Raw genomic sequence first — 20,774 nt, forward strand, 5'->3', positions numbered from 1 at the left:
AGTGCACCCCTGTCCTGCAATTCTCCGGTTGACGGTCTGGTTCTTGAGAGGGAAAGGTTGGAATCGCTCGGCTGCCCATCTACAGCCATTTCCACCTTGATGAATGCTAGACGACCAAGTACTAATAAAGTATACTGTAGAATCTGGGCAAGATTCATGGAGTCTGCATATCCTGAAGGTATGTCTTCCTCAGTCCCTGGGATTCAAGAAATACTAAGTTTTCTTCAGGCTGGTCTGGATATGCCCCTTTCAGTGGCAACTCTTAGAGTTCAAGTTTCGGCCTTATCAGCCTTCTCCGGGGTCATGTGGGCCCAACACCCACTAATCCAACAATTTTTCAAAGGAGCAATCAGGCTCAATCCTCAGAGAAGACCTAGGTTCCCGAAATGGGATCTACCTCTTGTCCTAAATGCCCTCTCCAAGTCGGGCATAGATTCCTCTTCTTCTATCAAGGACCTGACCATCCGAACTGTCTTCCTGGTAGCCATTACTTCGGCTAAAAGGGTCTCTGAATTAAGTTCTCTCGGATGTAAAGAACCATTCTTGACTTTTTTTCCGGATCGGGTAGTACTGATACCCAGGCTGAATTCAAATCCGAAAGTCACCTCAGTGTTTCACCAGAATCAGGAGATTGTCCTGCCTACTTTCCGTTCATCTAATGAGTCCAATCCTCATCCGTTGGATGTAGGAGAATCCTTAAAAGCCTATCTTCAAGCAACTGCACCATTCAGGCAGTCTGACAACCTCTTTGTCCTGTTCTGGGGAAAGAACAGAGGTAAACCTGCTTCATCTAGGACTATCGCTTCATGGATAGTGGCAGCTATCCAACAGGCCTATAGAGCTGAGGGGCTGGCTCCTCCGGAGGCGGTGACGGCGCACTCTACAAGGAGTATCTCTACTTCCTGGGCGGCTTCGCGGCACGTGGCTCCAGATGTGATTTGCAGAGCGGCTTCGTGGTCATCAGTCAATACTTTTATGACCCACTATTGTGTAGAGCCTGCTTCTCTGTCCTCAGTTAATTTTGGTTTGACTGTTTTGTCTGCAAATAGCATGAATTAAAATTTTCTTTGCTAAAGCATTCCCACCCGTGTGGAGTGAGCTAGTTATTTCCCACACGTAGGCTGCCATGGAGACAGACAGGAAAACGGAAAATTCCTATCATACTTACCGTAATTTTCCTTTCCTGATAGTCTCCATGGCAGCCGGAGTACCCACCCTCTCGTCTTGGATTCGGCTAAGATATGGAACACCTGCTGTACCTGAGAGCTGAAATTTATGGGAGGGGGGTCCTATACCCTTGGAGTGGAGGCGGGGTTAACCCACACGTAGGCTGCCATGGAGACTATCAGGAAAGGAAAATTACGGTAAGTATGATAGGAATTTTCCGTTATCTATCTATCTAGTGTCCCCAAAAGCCCTTTTAAGGGCTGGTAATTGAGGATTTTTTTTATAATATATATATATCTATCTAGTGTCCCCAAAAGCCCTTTTAAGGGCTGGTAATTACGGATTTTTTTTTATATATATATATATATCTATCTAGTGTCCCCAAAAGCCCTTTTAAGGGCTGGTAATTGAGGATTTTTTTTATAATATATATATATATCTAGTGTCCCCAAAAGCCCTTTTAAGGGCTGGTGATTGAGTTTTTTCTTCTTAGAGAGATATATATATATATATATATCTAGTGTCCCCAAAAGCCCTTTTAAGGGCTGGTAATTAAGTTTTTTCTTCATAGATAGATAGATAGATAGATAGATAGATAGATAGATAGATAGATAGATAGATAGATAGATAGATAGATATCTATCTAGTGTCCCCAAAAGCCCTTTTAAGGGCTGGTAATTGAGTTTTTTCTTCTTAGATAGATAGATATATATATCTATCTATCTAGTGTCCCCAAAAGCCCTTTTAAGGAGTGGTAATTGAGGATTTTTTTTTTTTATAATATATATCTATCTAGTGTCCCCAAAAGCCCTTTTAAGGGCTGGTAATTGAGGATTTTTTTTTATAATATATATATATATATCTAGTGTCCCCAAAAGCCCTTTTAAGGGCTGGTAATTGAGTTTTTTCTTTTATATATATATATATATATATATATATATATATATATATATATATATATATATATATATATATATATATTGTACACTGCAGTTGCCTGCCCGCTGTGTGTGAGAGGCCACAGACCCACCACAGACTGTACTGTGTGCACACCACACTCATTTCGGGTGGCACAGGCACAGTACCTTGCATTTTAAAAAATATTTTTTTTTTTCCTCTGTCATAATTGCAGTGAGTGCTGTGTCAGGTCCACAGAGTGCACTGTACCCACTGCAGTGCACTGCCCACCACTGATATATATACGGTGGCACAGCATCTTGTTGCAAATTGAAAAAAAATATATATTTTTTATTATTGCAGTTGCCTGGGCTGCCAGTGACTGTCAGGTCCACAGAGTGTACTGTGCCCACTGTAGTGCCACTGCGTGCCCACCCACCACTGAGATATATATATATATATACGGTGGCACAGCAGCTTGCAAAGTAAAAATATATATATTTTTTTTATAATTGCAGTTGCCTGGGTGCCAGTGACTGTCAGGTCCACAGAGTGTACTGTGCCCATGTAATGTTCTGGTACCTTTGGGTACCCTAATTACTCTTTCATAAGTGTATGCGCCCCACCATTCTCTTTTGGTAAGGTGCGCATACACCTTTAAGACTGATGCTGTCATCACTGAGCGCCGGACTGGATGGCTATTTAGATCGCCGGCTCTCACTCACATGTGTTCGTTCAAACTGCTTTGTGCCTTGATGCTAACCTGTCTTGAAGCTCTCATGCTTGCAAGCATACCTCGCTGTCGGAACCACGCTGCGCTGATCCCTGTATCCCGCTACCGGATCATCCGCTCTTGCCGAACCTCTCCTCTGCTACATTGCTATTAGTGATAAGTACCCCACAGGGGAAACCTCTATAACCTTTATACTAAAGCTTACACTATCTAGCTCTGCATACTAAGGACTATTACTACATCTGCATTATCTAAGATTGCTAGCTCTTGAGCCTACTACCACCTGTTCTTGCACTGGGTTGATCTCTCTTGTATGTCCACCTGCTACTCTGTCATCTACTACCATACATGATTGCTAAACCTATCTGCATCCCATCTGCTACTATCTTACTTTCAAGAACATTTCCTTTCAAGTGTCTGTCATCTACCATCTCTACCCAACCTGTCTCTTCAGCCTATCATCACTGTGTTACTATATACATAAGTCACTCTAGGAAACATCTTATTGAGTGTGTGTATTTACTTGCTGAATTGAGATCATCCACACATGATGAGTCATTGAGAGTTGGGAATGGTGTCTCAGCGTTTCTCTACATGACTACTGAAGTGGAATATTTCTGCAGCTGAAAATCCACATCATACGTAAAACGCAGGAGCGTTACAGTAACACACAGAGTGCAGGGGTCAGGAGTAAGTAACACACAGAGGGCAGGGGTCAGGAGTAGGTAACACACAGAGTGCAGGGGTCGGGAGTATGTAACACACAGAGTGCAAGGGTCGGGAGTATGTAACACACAGAGTGCAGGGGTCGGGAGTAAGTAACACAGAGTGCAGGGGTGGGGAGTATGTAACACACAGAGTGCAGGGTCGGGAGTAAGTAACACACAGAGTGCAGGGGTCGGCAGTAGGTAACACACACAGTGCAGGGGTCGGGAGTAGGTAACACACAGAGTGCAGGGGTCGGGAGTATGTAACACACAGAGTGCAGGGGTCAGGAGTAGGTAACACACAGAGTGCAGGGTCGGGAGTAACACACAGCTGAACCCCCAGAATGAATGAATCGTATTTTGCTGAATGTTGGGGTTCAGGCTGACCTGTAGCACTTGTCACATATCACCCCCGCTGCGTGGAGTGATGCTCTTAATGTATTTATTTTGATCCTCCATATTTTCTTCTTCAGGATTATGGGATTAAAGTAACCAATTCTAAAATGGCCCCGGGCCCCAGAGACCACAGGTGACCCCTGAAGACAGAAGCCCACCTGGAGGAGAGAGACTGACCCCACGTGCTCGGGGACGGCTGTTACATGGACGTGGCAGATGTTCCTCCTATAGCGAGGATCGCTCGCACATACTGTGGCGCGGTATGAGGGGAGGAGACTCGTACATGAACTTGTGATAAGTGGGATACATTTGTATGGCGGAATCTTTGCTCCCCTCGTCATGGAGGATCGTCCGCCCCGTCTACATCCGGGAACAAGGACTCCGTACTGTCACCTCATTTCATTTCTGATATCATAATAAAAGTGTGTGTTATAAATGTGGAACTCATTGCGGATCTACTCCCATCATTTTATCAGAATACCCATCACCCCCATCATCTTATCAGAATACCCATCACTCCCATCATCTTATCAGAATACCCATCACTCCCATCATCTTATCAGAATACCCATCGCTCCCATCATCTTATCAGAATACCCATCGCTCCCATCATCTTATCAGAATACCCATCACTCCCATCATCTTATCAGAATACCCATCACCCCCATCATCTTATCAGAATACCCATCACCCCCATCATCTTATCAGAATACCCATCACTCCCATCATCTTATCAGAATACCCATCACCCCCATCATCTTATCAGAATACCCATCACCCCCATCATCTTATCAGAATACCCATCACTCCCATCATCTTATCAGAATACCCATCACTCCCATCATCTTATCAGAATACCCATCACCCCCATCATCTTATCAGAATACCCATCACTCCCATCATCTTATCAGAATACCCATCACCCCCATCATCTTATCAGAATACCCATCACCCCCATCATCTTATCAGAATACCCATCACCCCAATCATCTTATCAGAATACCCATCACTCCCATCATCTTATCAGAATACCCATCACCCCCATCATCTTATCAGAATACCAATCAGCCCCACCATCTTATCAGAATACCCATCACCCCCACCATCTTATCAGAATACCCATCACCCCATCATCTTATCAGAATACCCATCACCCCATCATCTTATCAGAATACCCATCACTCCCATCATCTTATCAGAATACCCATCACTCCCATCATCTTATCAGAATACCCATCACCCCCATCATCTTATCAGAATACCCATCACTCCCATCATCTTATCAGAATACCCATCACTCCCATCATCTTATCAGAATACCCATCGCTCTCATCATCTTATCAGAATATCCATCACTCTCATCATCCTATCAGAATACCCATCACCCCCATCATCTTATCAGAATACCCATCACTCCCATCATCTTATCAGAATACCCATCACTCCCATCATCTTATCAGTATACCCATCACCCCCATCATCTTATCAGAATACCCATCACCCCCATCATCTTATCAGAATACCCATCACCCCCATCATCTTATCAGAATACCCATCACTCCCATCATCTTATCAGAATACCCATCACTCCCATCATCTTATCAGAATACCCATCGCTCCCATCATCTTATCAGAATACCCATCACTCTCATCATCTTATCAGAATACCCATCGCTCCCATCATCTTATCAGAATACCCATCACTCTCATCATCTTATCAGAATATCCATCACTCTCATCATCCTATCAGAATACCCATCACCCCTCACCCCCATCATCTTATCAGAATACCCATCACCCCCATCACCTTTGGGACAGGGGTCAAGTCCTGGGAACTCAACCAAGATTCCACCCCCCCCCCCACCTCAAAAAAAAAAAGTGTGTGTGTATATATATATATATACAGTATATCACCCCTCACATGTTTGTAAATATTTTATTCTGTCTTTTCATGTGACAACACTGAAGAAATGAGACTTTGCTACAATGTAAAGTAGTGAGTGTACAGCTTGTATAACAGTGTAGATTTACTGTCCCCTCAAAATAACTCAACACACAGCCATTAATGTCTAAACCACTGGCAACAAAAGTCAGTACACCCCTAAGTGACAATCTCCAAATTGGGCCCAAAGTGTCAATATTTTGTGTGGCCGCCATTATTTTCCAGCACTGCCTTAACCCTCTTGGGCATGGAGTTCACCAGAGCTTCACAGGTTGTCACTGGAGTCCTCTTCCCCTCCTCCATGATGACATCACAGAGCTGGTGGATATTAGAGACCTTCCCCTCCTCCACCTTCTGTTTGAGGATCCCCACAGATGCTCAATAGGGTTTAGGTCTGGAGACATGCTTGGCCAGACCATCACCTTTACCCTCAGCTTCTTTAGCAAGGCAGTGGTCATCTTGGAGGTGTTTGGGGTCGTTATGTTGGAATATTGCCCTGCCCCCCAGTCTCTGAAGGGAGGGGATCATGCTCTGCTTCAGTATGTCACAGTACATGTTGGCATTCATGGTTCCCTCAATGATCTGTAGCTCCCCAGTGCCGGCAGCACTCATGCAGCCCCAGACCATGACACTCCCACCACCATGCATGACTGTAGGAAGACACACTTGTCTTTGTACTCCTCACCTGGTTGCCCCCACACACGCCTGACACCATCTGACACCAAATAAGTTTATCTTGGTCTCATCAGAGCACAGGAGATGGTTCCAGTAATCCATGTCCTTAGTCTGCTTGTCTTCAGAAAACTGTCCTGTTAACCACTTCCGGACCGCCCGCCGCAGTTTTACGTTGGTATTTTGACGTATAAAGGACAGGAGAAGTTGTACTGTGCAGAGTCCATACATACAGAATAAGATGATTATAGATGTGCATATGCTGCCCTCTGGTGATGTCTTTCAGTACTACATGTGCACTTTCTTGGGATATCAGGCAGTCATATAGAAGTGATCAGCATTCCTCATATTCCTGTTCCTGGGTCAGAGATCAGAGAAATGACCGGCCGGGTATTACTGAGCTCCATATGTAATGTTACCACCCTCATAATGGGCACAGCGGGGGTACAGACCCAGGAACTCAGCACAGGGATGGTGGGAACCCCTCATAATGGGCACAGCGGGTGTACAGACCCGGGAACTCAGCACAGGGATGGGGGAACCCCTCATAATGGGCACAGCGGGGGTACAGACCCGGGAACTCAGCACAGGGATGGAGGGAACCCCTCATAATGGGCACAGCGGGGGTACAGACCCGGGAACTCAGCACAGGGATGGAGGGAACCCCTCATAATGGGCACAGCGGGTGTACAGACCCGGGAACTCAGCACAGGGATGGGGGAACCCCTCATAATGGGCACAGCGGGGGTACAGACCCGGGAACTCAGCACAGGGATGGTGGGAACCCCTCATAATGGGCACAGCGGGTGTACAGACCCGGGAACTCAGCACAGGGATGGGGGAACCCCTCATAATGGGCACAGCAGGTGTACAGACCCGGGAACTCAGCACAGGGATGGTGGGAACCCCTCATAATGGGCACAGCGGGGGTACAGACCCAGGAACTCAGCACAGGGATGGTGGGAACCCCTCATAATGGGCACAGCGGGTGTACAGACCCAGGAACTCAGCACAGGGATGGTGGAACCCCTCATAATGGGCACAGCGAGGGTACAGACCCAGGAACTCAGCACAGGGATGGAGGGAACCCCTCATAATGGGCACAGCGGGGGTACAGACCCGGGAACTCAGCACAGGGATGGAGGGAACCCCTCATAATGGGCACAGCGGGTGTACAGACCCGGGAACTCAGCACAGGGATGGGGGAACCCCTCATAATGGGCACAGCGGGGGTACAGACCCGGGAACTCAGCACAGGGATGGTGGGAACCCCTCATAATGGGCACAGCGGTAGTACAGACCCGGGAACTCAGCACAGGGATGGGGGAACCCCTCATAATGGGCACAGCAGGTGTACAGACCCGGGAACTCAGCACAGGGATGGTGGGAACCCCTCATAATGGGCACAGCGGGGGTACAGACCCAGGAACACAGCACAGGGATGGGGGGAACCCCTCATAATGGGCACAGCGGGGGTACAGACCCGGGAACTCAGAACAGGGATGGTGGGAAACTGCCATTCCACTCCCTGACAGCGAGGTGTGAGGTTGCTGATTCCTTAGCTCGTGTGCTTCCAGAAGCCAGGGGCTAGAGTTGTTTCTCTGCCCCAGGAGGGATGCTGGATCCTGGGGAGGACCCCGGCGGGGGCCCCCTGGATAGGCCTGAGACTAGGCCTCAGCCTATGGAAGACATGGAGCTCGGCCCAAGGAGGGGTGAATCCCTATCTACCTTTAGACGGAGGATTGTGGACAAGCTGACAAGGATTGAGAAAGAGGAGGAGAAATTGGCAGCTTTAAAAACTGAATTTAAAAAGAAAAAGTTGTATTGTGCCAAACTGTACAGTAAGAAGAGACCGGCTCTGAGGCCTGAATTAAAGGACTTGGAGCAAGCTTTGAGGAAGCAGAAAGAGTTGGTGAGCTCTCTGAAGGAAAGTAGCGGAGCTTTTAAGGAGAAATACAGGAATGAGGAACGTTTCAGCCGTATGAGGAGAGGAGCCGTTTCCAGCATGGAGAGTGACCCAGCCAGTGAAGAGATGCAGGTACCGACAGAGTCAGCAGAGAGTGAGAAAGTGGGCCCGGAGGATGAGCCCAGTTCTTCAACACCTCAGACATCTGCTGAGCCCCCAATGGCGGAGGCCTCTGTCTCCCTCCCTCTGCAGCAGCAATGTGGAACATCTGAGCAGGAGGTTGAGGGGGGTACTGGCATGTTGGAGTTCATCGCTGAGCTGGAAACCCCTCTGGATGGAAGAAAGTTACATTTTTCTGCAGATTCCTCAGATGAGGAGATGGATACCGTTCCTCGCCCTATGAAAGAGAGACCTGTGGAGAGAGGAAAATTCACCATGAAGCCTGCAACAACCAGGAGGAAGTTTGATCCCACCATCAACCATGACACTGCAGAGGTAACAACACAGCAAGCAGGTACAGTGTGTGTGCAAGGTGGTGATGTGAACTTTAATGACAATGTGCTTGCTGAGGGTTGTAGTGCTATGGGCTGTCAGCCCACACCCATAGACAATGTGCAGCATGCAGTGCAACCTGATGCACCTGCTAAAAAAACTTTAAATGCGATTGGTGGGAAAACTGAAAATAACTTTGAGCTTTTGGTTGAAGTGTCTGCAGAGAGGAGCACCATGGACATTGCAAAGGCTTTTCCTGACCCAAATAAAGCTGTTGTTCCTGAAAATGGTGCAGGAGATGCTGGGAGCAGTAGTGCTACAACTGTTGGGGATTCTGCAGTAAAAAAAACTGTGATTGAACCCAGGAAAGCAGCTGAGTGCTTAGAGAAGGGGGAGGGGGTGGGTCTTGTCTCTGCTGCTCCAAAGACTGCAAGGGATGTTTCAGGCTCCTTGTCAGCAGGTGTGGCTGTGTCTAAGGACAATGCTGTAATTACTGGTATGTCTGGGAGGAAAACCTATGCTGGTGCTGCTACAGGATCTGGTAGGGGGGAGCATGGAAATGGTTTATCTTCCTCACTATTTAAAAGGAGGAATGTGGTTCAGCTCAGATGGGAAGGCGAAGGTATTCCCCCATATAGGAGAGCTGTGGTTGATAAGATTCTGCAGATGGGGTTTAGACCCGAAGATATCTTCGCCCTGATCAGTCCGACCGGCTCCTATGAGTATGATTTGTCCTTTATCCGTCCGGAGTCTTTGGACATATTTTGGGAGAAATATGAGCATGTGTGTAGGAGCCTGCCGGACTGGAGAGGGCTCATCCCCAAAGTTGTGTCACGTCAGCCACTTATTAAAATGGTGACGATTCTTGTGCGCAATGAGTCCATACCACAAGGGGATTTATCTGTATGGCTGAGGAGATATGGAGACATCCTGAGCCCCTTACACAAAATTATGGATGACCGAGGAATATGGACGGGGGGATGGTCTGTGCAGCTAAAACTGAGGGTTATTGATAATGTCATCCAGCATCTGCCATCCTCAGCTTTCCTGGGAAGGGACAGGCTGACCATCTTTTATCCAGGCCAGCCAAAACTGTGTAATAAATGTGGGGATAAAGGGCACTTTGCATCCTCCTGTCCAGTGATGAAATGCTCTCTGTGTCAGGATTTAGGGCATTTGGCAAAGGATTGCAACATTATAAGGTGCAACTTGTGCAATTCGGTTGGGCATCCTTATAGCCAGTGTCCCGAGGCAATGCATAACCAGCCTGAGCTCATGAGAGAGTTCTTCCGCCTGGACATGGAGGATGCTCAGAGCTCAGCAGCTAGGGTGCCTGCGATTCCCTCTGAGTCTGTGCCAATGCCCAGTGTGCCTGTGTCTTCCCAGTCTGTGCGTTTGCCTAGTGTGCCTGTGTCTTCCCAGTCTGTGCGTTTGCCCAGTGTGCCTGTGTCTTCCCAGTCTGTGCGTTTGCCCAGTGTGCCTGTGTCTTCCCAGTCTGTGCGTTTGCCCAGTGTGCCTGTGTCTTCCCAGTCTGTGCGTTTGCCTAGTGTGCCTGTGTCTTCCCAGTCTGTGATTTCCCAGTCTGTGCCAATTCCCAGTGTGTCAGTGTCTTCCAAATCTGTGGCGCCCCAGTCTGTGCGTTTGCATGTATCAGTTACCGAGAATGTGTCCAATCCTTCTGTGTCTATGTCCTCCAAAATTGCAGAGGCCGCAAGAGGTGCTGATGCAGGGGCATCAAGTGCAGTGCCAGTCCCACCCCCTCGACATTTCAGGGCTTCTATTGGGGACCAGGGGATGCAGAGGAGTGGGGAAAATGGTGAAGAGGCTGGCCTGGTGGCAGATAAGGTAAGGGAGAGTGGGGGTGAAGGGGAGGCTAAGAGTGGGGAGACTGTAATTTGCAGTTTGTCCAAGGATGATGTGGAATGGTTGGAGGAGAAAAGGAAGAAGGGCAAAAGAAAAAAAAAAAGGTGTTCAGTTGCCCAAAGTCCTAAGGTTTTGCCCTTGAAAAATAAGTTTGGGGTCCTGTCAGATGATGACGATGAATGGGACTCGTTGAGTACAGCGTCTTCTATGGATGATGAGTCCCAGGGTGCATTGAAGCGCACTGGTTCTCCAGGGAGAGAGAGTAGTCAGGCTAAGAAACGGCTGCCTCAATTATCCTAATGGCAGTTCCCACTCCGTTAAAAGTGGCAACCATTAATGTTGCCAGCTTAAAATCAGTGAGTGCTCGTCATATGGCCTTATTTTTGCTCAGCGAGAACTTTCTCAGTCCCTCACTGTCACATGTCGGCATCATACCTTTCCCTTGGATCTTGTATAACCAAGACCAAAAAACTGCAATTAAAATACCATGTAAAATAAATAAAGGAACTCAGCAGCACATTTGGAGAGATCTTCATTTTCAAAAACTGTGTCTTTACATCAATGTGTTATTCATTACCTGGCCCGAGGTTACGATAAGGAGTTAAGGACGCCAGAAAGCTTAACACCCCAAAAGCTGAAAGGACAGGACAGGAAAATACCCGGAGGTCGAAACAGGAGATTGGAATTAGCAAAAGCCTACATGTTACCCGGAGGCTAAGCTTTATATACAGGCGCAATATACACCTTATTGAGGTGAGAATATAGAACACCTAGATGTGACACCTGGTGGAGGCAGCAAGTCACAACACCCTTATTTTTTGCATGAGAGCACATTTACTATTCTTTGAAGCTATTGAAGGGAATTGCACCTGACTTTTGGATTTTTATGAATGGACACCTTGAACAGTGCACTTTATTTATTTATTTCAGAAAGCACAAAGCACCTTTAATTGTTTTTGAAGTTCCATCTATATATTTATACTTTGTTAACGGATTATTTATTCACTGAGTTTTTTATGAAATTGAAGTACTCAGCACTTTTTCGTATAGAAGATATATTGTAATGGTTTATTTACATTTTAATTTATTTGATCACCACGGCATAATTTAACGATAACACAATTTTATCACAGGAACACGTCTTTATTTTATATATTCACAATTTTAAGCCATGTTTTAAGCCACACCCTTATAAGTTACATTTCCACTTCTGAAGCGCACCACCCACCCAAATTGCACACATTGTATTGACTGGTTCCTGGTACCAGTATTGTGGTGCAGCAGCAGGAAGGGAAACATATACGACCTCGGATAGCGCAGGAACCACTCATACATATAACATGGGAGAGAGGAGTTTGTTTCTATGCAGGACAGCCCAGGTTATGTTTTAAATGCGGTAAATCTGGCCATGTGGTGAGCGTCTGTACAATCCAAAAGTGTAATCTTTGTGGAGAGGTCGGCCATCTCAGCTCTACCTGTGAGAATGTTAAGTGCAATCTATGTGGAAGGCTTGGCCATTTCCACAGAGATTGCCCGGAGGCCTTCCATAACATGGGTGGGGAATCTGCAGACGATGAACTTTTGGCTGCAGCAGAATGTCTGGAGGAGGAGGCCTTAATGAATGGGGCTATATTGGTTGGGAAGGAGGTGGACCCAGTGGTCCAGGAAACTACCCCTGAGCGGACGGATAGTGTTCAGCGGGTTGAGGATCGGCGGCCAGCTGTGCACTCTTCGTCTGTTTCGGTTCCTGTCCCTGTGAAGGACATTCCGAGTCATAAGAGAAGGAAGAAGAAAGATAGGTCTACCCGTAAACCTGAAAGTGACTGGACCTTAGTGCAGAAGCCAGCTAAGAAAGTGAAGGGGGCACCAGAAGTGGGGAAGGTGGTTTTCACCAATAGGTATGAGGTCTTATCAGAGTCGGATGCCGACTCCTGTTTTCTAGAGTCCCAGGAACTGGAGCAGGAATTAAAAAGAGTGGAAAGAGAATGTGCGACTGGCTCAGAGGATGATCCGCCCAGTAAAAAGCGTTCACCCCCTGTTCCTGTGACTGCGGAATCTGATATGGAAACTGGTAGTCGGCCGAGTGACTCTGATTCTGACTTATAATGATGGGAGCCTTATTTTTACTCCTCCTTGCTGTGATGGCAGGATTTTCTCTGACCATTGTCTCCAGCAATGTGAACAGCATAAAAAACAGGAGGACAAGACATGCAGCTTTTGAACATCTCAGGTATCTAGACGCTGATGTCTATTTTTTACAAGAAACACATCTAACATCTGTTGGACTATTACAGGAGGCAGAGAGGGAGTGGCACACGGGACCCTCATTTTGGTCTTTGGCTGTGGAGTCCTATGCGGGTGTTGCCATCCTCTTTAATACTAAGAATGTGACGGTACACAGACTGACTGAGGTGTCAATGGGAAGATGTCTTATGTTGGAGGTAACAGTTCATGGCAGGAGACTCAGATTAATTAACATATATGGGCCCCAAACAATATCAGGAAGAATTCGGTTATTTAATGATGTGAAACCATACCTTTTTACATCAGTCCCTGTAATTATGGTAGGAGACTTTAATGTCGCTAGAACATTAAGTGACCGTTCTTCTGGTAGAGTGGTGGGTAGTGACTCCAAAGTTCTTAATCGCATTATTTTGCAAACCGGGTTGAGTGATGTATTTGCACAACATGGCAGGAAGCCGGGCTTCACCTTTGCCCGTGGTAATATCAGGAGTAGACTCGATATGGCATTTGTAAGTCCTACGGAATTGGTTACCAATATGAGTGAGAAGCTGGTACCTTACTCAGATCATGTGGCTCTCTACTTTTGCCTGGGAAACTGTAAGCGTCCTGATATGGGTAGGGGGCTATGGAGGCTCAACTCCAGTCTTCTAGAGGATGAGTCAGTTCAGCAACAAGTACAGATGCTCTTGCAACACCAGGCAGAGAGACTGGACTTCTATGATTGTACGGCCGATTGGTGGGAGGATGCTAAGAAGGATATCTCTTCTCTCTTGAAGAGGTTGTCAGCTAAAATGGGGAAAAATAAATATAGCCATTATTGCAGGCTGCGGAAAGAGCTGGAGTTGCTTTATTCAGGTGGTTTGGAGGCAGGGAAGAAAATTGATCAAATAAAATCTGAGATAAGCCAGTATCAGTATAGCACAGTGGTTCTTAACCTTGTTGGAGGTACTGAACCCCACCAGTTTCATATGCGCATTCACCGAACCCTTCTTAATTGAAAAAATAAAATATGATTTTTTCAAATTCAAAACATAGGTATATATTTATACATATTTATACATTTAAACAAAACCATAAAAAAAAAAAAAAGAAGGCTCCATAGCTCAGGGGTTAGAGCACTGGTCTTGTAAACCAGGGGTCGCGAGTTCAAATCTCGCTGGGGCCTCCCTGCAAGTGTTGGCAACTGTATCTCAAAAAACAAAACCATTAAGAACAAAGAACAAAACCATTAAAACATGGGGTGTCAGGAGAGAACACACTGAGGGATGAGGTGTTGGGAGGGCACACACTGGGGGGGCTGGGAGGACATACCATGGGGTGTCAGGAGGGAACACACTGGGGGATGAGGTGTTGGGAGGGCACACACTGGGGGGGCTGGGAGGACATACCATGGGGTGTCAGGAGGGAACACACTGGGGGGAGGTGTTGGGAGGGCATTCCATGGGGTATCAGGAGGGCACACACTGGGGGGGTTGGGAGGACATAGCATGGGGTGTCAAGAGGGAACACACTTTGGGGAGGTGTTTGGAGGGCATACCATGGGGTGTTAGGAGGGCACACATTGGGGGGAGGTGTTGGGAGAGCATTCCATGGGGTATCAGGAGGGCACACACCAGGGGGTATTCACAATGCTTTATTGAGCTAAATGTAAAGGACATGCATTTCCATCTGTCAGCTAACAGCACCTCTATGCTAAGCTGCAGTAACTCAGCAGACGTAGCATAGAGGTCCTTGTAAACGAATCCACCATGTACAGCTAGCTGAGCCGACCTCCAGGAACATTCACTCGGCTCCCTCTGCTCAGCTGCTCACACTTCCCTCTTCCAGGCGGGCGCGATCTCCGTGGTCAGGTACATCCCGCCCACTCACGCAGCAAGCACCTGCAGGAGATAGGCTGGAAACCTGCTGGGGGAGGTACAGGGGGCGGAGTGTCAAGTGTCTATGTGTAATGGCTGTGAGTCGTCCCGACCGCAGCTCTGATTTCCCAGGGTGCGCTCGGCCTCACAATCAGTAATATTTTCTCAGGGGGAGCAATTGCCCCTTTGCCCCCCCCCGCCGAACCCCGGAGACTGACTCACCGAACCCCTGGGGTTCGATCGAACCCAGGTTAAGAACCACTGGTATAGCAGGTACAACTCCCTAGTATTTGAACGAGATTATGGATCCCCAGGGGCACCTGATCCCTTTGAGAATTGTCGGGATAAGGTGACCAGAAAGTTAATAACAGGCCTGAAAGATTCTCGTGGGGATATGCAGGTGTCTCGGGAGGGTATTCTGGGGGTGGTAAAATCATATTACGCTGACTTGTTTCGGGAGAAGGGTTTGGATAAGAAGAAGATGGCACAATTCTTAGAGGCAGTTCCAGGTCCTGATGTTGATAATTTGGATTTTTCCACTTTGACAGCAGACATAACGGTGGAGGAGGTTATGGAGGCTATTGATAAATTACATCAAAAGAAAGCACCAGGACCCGATGGCATTAAAGCTGAGTTTTATAGGAAATTTAAAGAACTCCTAGCTCCCATTCTGGTAGATGTGTTTAAAAGTTGCTTAGAGAAACGCCTGATGCCTCCGTCCATGAGGGTTTCGTCCTTAGTTCTGCTGTTTAAGGGTAAAGAGCCTGATGACATCAAGAACTGGAGGCCCATTGCCCTTTTGAATGTAGATCGGAAGATTCTGGCAAAAATATTATTCTCTAGATTAAATTGTTTTTCTACAACATTATTGACAGACTGTCAGTATGGCACAGTAAAAGGGCGGAATATTTCTGGTGCTGTCATTTCCTTAAGGGAAGCTTTTGAGAGATGTAAGTTTCTTGGGCGAGGGAAATATATTGTGAGTTTAGACCAAGCTAAAGCTTTCGACAGGGTTGACCATGGGTATCTGTGGGCGACTTTGTTGAAGTACGGTATCCCAAGATTATTTGTTGATTGGCTAATTACTTTATATTCTAAGGCTGAGAGCTTCCCTCTCATCAATGGGTGGCAGGGTGGTACTTTTGGGGTTGAGGCTGGAGTGAGGCAGGGTTGCCCCTTGAGTCCCCTCTTATATGTGTTTGCCATTGATCCTTTGTTGAGATCGCTGCAGGAGTGTGGATTTCAGGGGGTGCCTGTCCCCCAAGCCTCGGCCCTTTCTGTAGTTGCCTATGCGGATGATGTAACTGTAGTGGTGTCTGCTTCTCATGAGGCCCAGCTGTTAGAATCTGCCATTGGAACTTACTCTGAGGCCTCGGGGTCTCTTGTTAACCTTGAGAAGAGTGAAGCTCTCTGGACACTGCAGGGTGATCCAGATTTTGATCTGCCCCAGTTTGCAAAAGCTGCAAACTATCTTAAGATCTTAGGGGTTAAGTTTGGAAGGGAGGATAATGCCAGGCTAAACTGGGAGGAGAAATTGGATGCTGGAAATGCAAAGGTTCAGCGGTGGAGGAATTGCAAGCTGACCTATAGAGAAAGAGTCACCATGTTGAAGACTTATCTAGTTCCCATCTTTCTATATGTCTCTATGGTATTTCCATTGCCAGAATCTTTCTCTGCTAGGCTCTTTAGTCTGTTTTTTCAGCTTTTATGGGGTAATAGGCTAAACCCAATAAAAAGGGGAGTCACTTACCTGCAGAAGAAAGAGGGTGGGTTGAATATGATAAACCCTAAGGTGTTTTTTGATTCTTTGTTTCTTAAACTTAATTTTGGGTGTTTAGACTCCAGCGTTGGCTTACCGTGGGTAAGTAGTGTTAGGGCCTGGATATTGCCTCATGCAGAGTCCTGGATGCAGGGGGGTTCACTCAAGAGGAAGAGATGTACTCGGGGCTATCTCCCGCCATATCTGGATTCCCCTCTGAAGTCTCTGAGGAGGTGGGGGATTGAGAAGTCCTACCTTGAAAATAGCCCAAGGAAATTGTTATATCAGAGGATCTGTAGGACCTTTTTCTGTTCTCCACTTGTACTCAGAGACTGCAGTACAGCTGTTTTAGAGGAAAGCCTAAAGTTGCTGAATAGTCCAAGATTACCTTTAAAGTTTTATGACATTGCCTGGCTGTCTCTCCATAGGAAGATGTATGTGAGAGGGAACATGAAAGGTCTGTCTGCATCTGATAGAAACTGTCCTTTGGGCTGTAATCAGGAGGAGTCCATGGAGCATTTCTTGGTGGATTGTTGGGGAAGCCATGAAGTCTGGGAGGAAGTAGCGGCCAGAGTTGGGATCCAAGGATTGGGAAGCCTAGGTTACTCAGACAGGCTTTATGGTGTTCCCCCAACAATGCACGGTGTAGACAGAGGGACGATGTATGTGATCATTGCTGTAGTCAAATACTACCATTGGCACGCAAGGACTAAGGCTGCCATGCATAACGAACAGTTTATCCCCGGTAACATTGCAGGTTTGGTGTTATCTGACCTAAGGTGGATAAAGTGTTTGGAAATTAGGAAATGTAAAAGAAGTCTAGAATTATGGGAAGGAGTTTCATTGTAACATGAAATTTACATTTATTTACCTTTTTTTTTTTCTCGTAAACTGCTAAGTTTTTGACCGAGACAATTTGTCAGGAATTGTTGTGTTTTGTTGTTATTTTCAGACAGTTACAGTTTGTTATTATGTATTCTGTTTGTTTTTACAAATAAAAATATCCATACATACAGAATAAGAACAGATACCGAGAATTACACCCGGCATACAGGACAGGAGAAGTAGTACTGTGCAGAGTCCATACATACAGAATAAGAACAGATACTGAGAATTACACCCGGCATACAGGACAGGAGAAGTAGTACTGTGCAGAGTCCATACATACAGAATAAGAACAGATACCGAGAATTACACCCGGCATACAGGACAGGAGAAGTGGTACTGTGCAGAGTCCATACATACAGAATAAGAACAGATACTGAGAATTACACCCGGCATACAGGACAGGAGAAGTGGTACTGTGCAGAGTCCATACATACAGAATAAGAACAGATACCGAGAATTACACCCGGCATACAGGACAGGAGAAGTGGTACTGTGCAGAGTCCATACATACAGAATAAGAACAGATACTGAGAATTACACCCGGCATACAGGACAGGAGAAGTAGTACTGTGCAGAGTCCATACATACAGAATAAGAACAGATACCGAGAATTACACCCGGCATACAGGACAGGAGAAGTGGTACTGTGCAGAGTCCATACATACAGAATAAGAACAGATACTGAGAATTACACCCGGCATACAGGACAGGAGAAGTGGTACTGTGCAGAGTCCATACATACAGAATAAGAACAGATACTGAGAATTACACCCGGCATACAGGACAGGAGAAGTGGTACTGTGCAGAGTCCATACATACAGAATAAGAACAGATACCGAGAATTACACCCGGCATACAGGACAGGAGAAGTAGTACCGTGCAGAGTCCATACATACAGAATAAGAACAGATACTGAGAATTACACCCGGCATACAGGACAGGAGAAGTGGTACTGTGCAGAGTCCATACATACAGAATAAGAACAGATACCGAGAATTACACCCGGCATACAGGACAGGAGAAGTGGTACTGTGCAGAGTCCATACATACAGAATAGGAACAGATACCGAGAATTACACCCGGCATACAGGACAGGAGAAGTGGTACTGTGCAGAGTCCATACATACAGAATAAGAACAGATACCGAGAATTACACCCGGCATACAGGACAAGAGAAGTGGTACTGTGCAGAGTCCATACATACAGAATAAGAACAGATACCGAGAATTACACCCGGCATACAGGACAAGAGAAGTGGTACTGTGCAGAGTCCATACATACAGAATAGGAACAGATACCGAGAATTACACCCGGCATACAGGACAGGAGAAGTGGTACTGTGCAGAGTCCATACATACAGAATAAGAACAGATACCGAGAATTACACCCGGCATACAGGACAGGAGAAGTGGTACTGTGCAGAGTCCATACATACAGAATAAGAACAGATACTGAGAATTACACCCGGCATACAGGACAGGAGAAGTAGTACTGTGCAGAGTCCATACATACAGAATAAGAACAGATACCGAGAATTACACCCGGCATACAGGACAGGAGAAGTGGTACTGTGCAGAGTCCATACATACAGAATAAGAACAGATACTGAGAATTACACCCGGCATACAGGACAGGAGAAGTGGTACTGTGCAGAGTCCATACATACAGAATAAGAACAGATACCGAGAATTACACCCGGTATACAGGACAGGAGAAGTGGTACTGTGCAGAGTCCATACATACAGAATAAGAACAGATACCGAGAATTACACCCGGCATACAGGACAGGAGAAGTGGTACTGTGCAGAGTCCATACATACAGAATAAGAACAGATACCGAGAATTACACCCGGCATACAGGACAGGAGAAGTGGTACTGTGCAGAGTCCATACATACAGAATAAGGACAGATACTGAGAATTACACCCTGCATACAGGACAGGAGAAGTGGTACTGTGCAGAGTCCATACATACAGAATAAGAACAGATACCGAGAATTACACCCGGCATACAGGACAGGAGAAGTGGTACTGTGCAGAGTCCATGCATACAGAATAAGAACAGATACCGAGAATCACACCCGGCATACAGGACAGGAGAAGTGGTACTGTGCAGAGTCCATACATACAGAATAAGAACAGATACCGAGAATTACACCCGGCATACAGGACAGGAGAAGTAGTACTGTGCAGAGTCCATGCATACAGAATAAGAACAGATACAGAGAATCACACCCGGCATACAGGACAGGAGAAGTGGTACTGTGCAGAGTCCATACATACAGAATAAGAACAGATACCGAGATTTACACCCGGCATACAGGACAGGAGAAGTGGTACTGTGCAGAGTCCATACATACAGAATAAGAACAGATACCGAGAATTACACCTGGCATACAGGACAGGAGAAGTGGTACTGTGCAGAGTCCATACATACAGAATAAGAACAGATACCGAGAATTACACCCGGTATACAGGACAGGAGAAGTGGTACTGTGCAGAGTCCATACATACAGAATAAGAACAGATACCGAGAATTACACCCGGCATACAGGACAGGAGAAGTGGTACTGTGCAGAGTCCATACATACAGAATAGGAACAGATACCGAGAATTACACCCGGCATACAGGACAGGAGAAGTGGTACTGTGCAGAGTCCATACATACAGAATAGGAACAGATACCGAGAATTACACCCGGCATACAGGACAGGAGAAGTGGTACTGTGCAGAGTCCATACATACAGAATAAGAACAGATACCGAGAATTACACCCAGCATACAGGACAGGAGAAGTAGTACTGTGCAGAGTCCATACATACAGAATAAGAACAGATACTGAGAATTACACCCAGCATACAGGACAGGAGAAGTGGTACTGTGCAGAGTCCATACATACAGAATAAGGACAGATACCGAGAATTACACCCGGTATACAGGACAGGAGAAGTGGTACTGTGCAGAGTCCATACATACAGAATAAGAACAGATACCGAGAATTACACCCGGTATACAGGACAGGAGAAGTGGTACTGTGCAGAGTCCATACATACAGAATAAGAACAGATACTGAGATTAGCTGTGTGTTGCTCTGGGGGGGGGGGGGGGGGGTAAACAATGGGTGTAATAATGATTTGTCCCTGACCTGTGATCTCGGTAAATATTGTGAGAGGTGATGGACCCGGTGAAGAGGACCTGTCCTGTGTGCTGTGTCCTCATCCTCCCCCTCCCCCTCTATGAGCGTCCCATTGAT

Source organism: Pelophylax lessonae (genome assembly GCF_965119305.1).
Source record: "Pelophylax lessonae genome assembly, chromosome: 12".
NCBI lineage: Eukaryota > Metazoa > Chordata > Amphibia > Anura > Ranidae > Pelophylax > Pelophylax lessonae.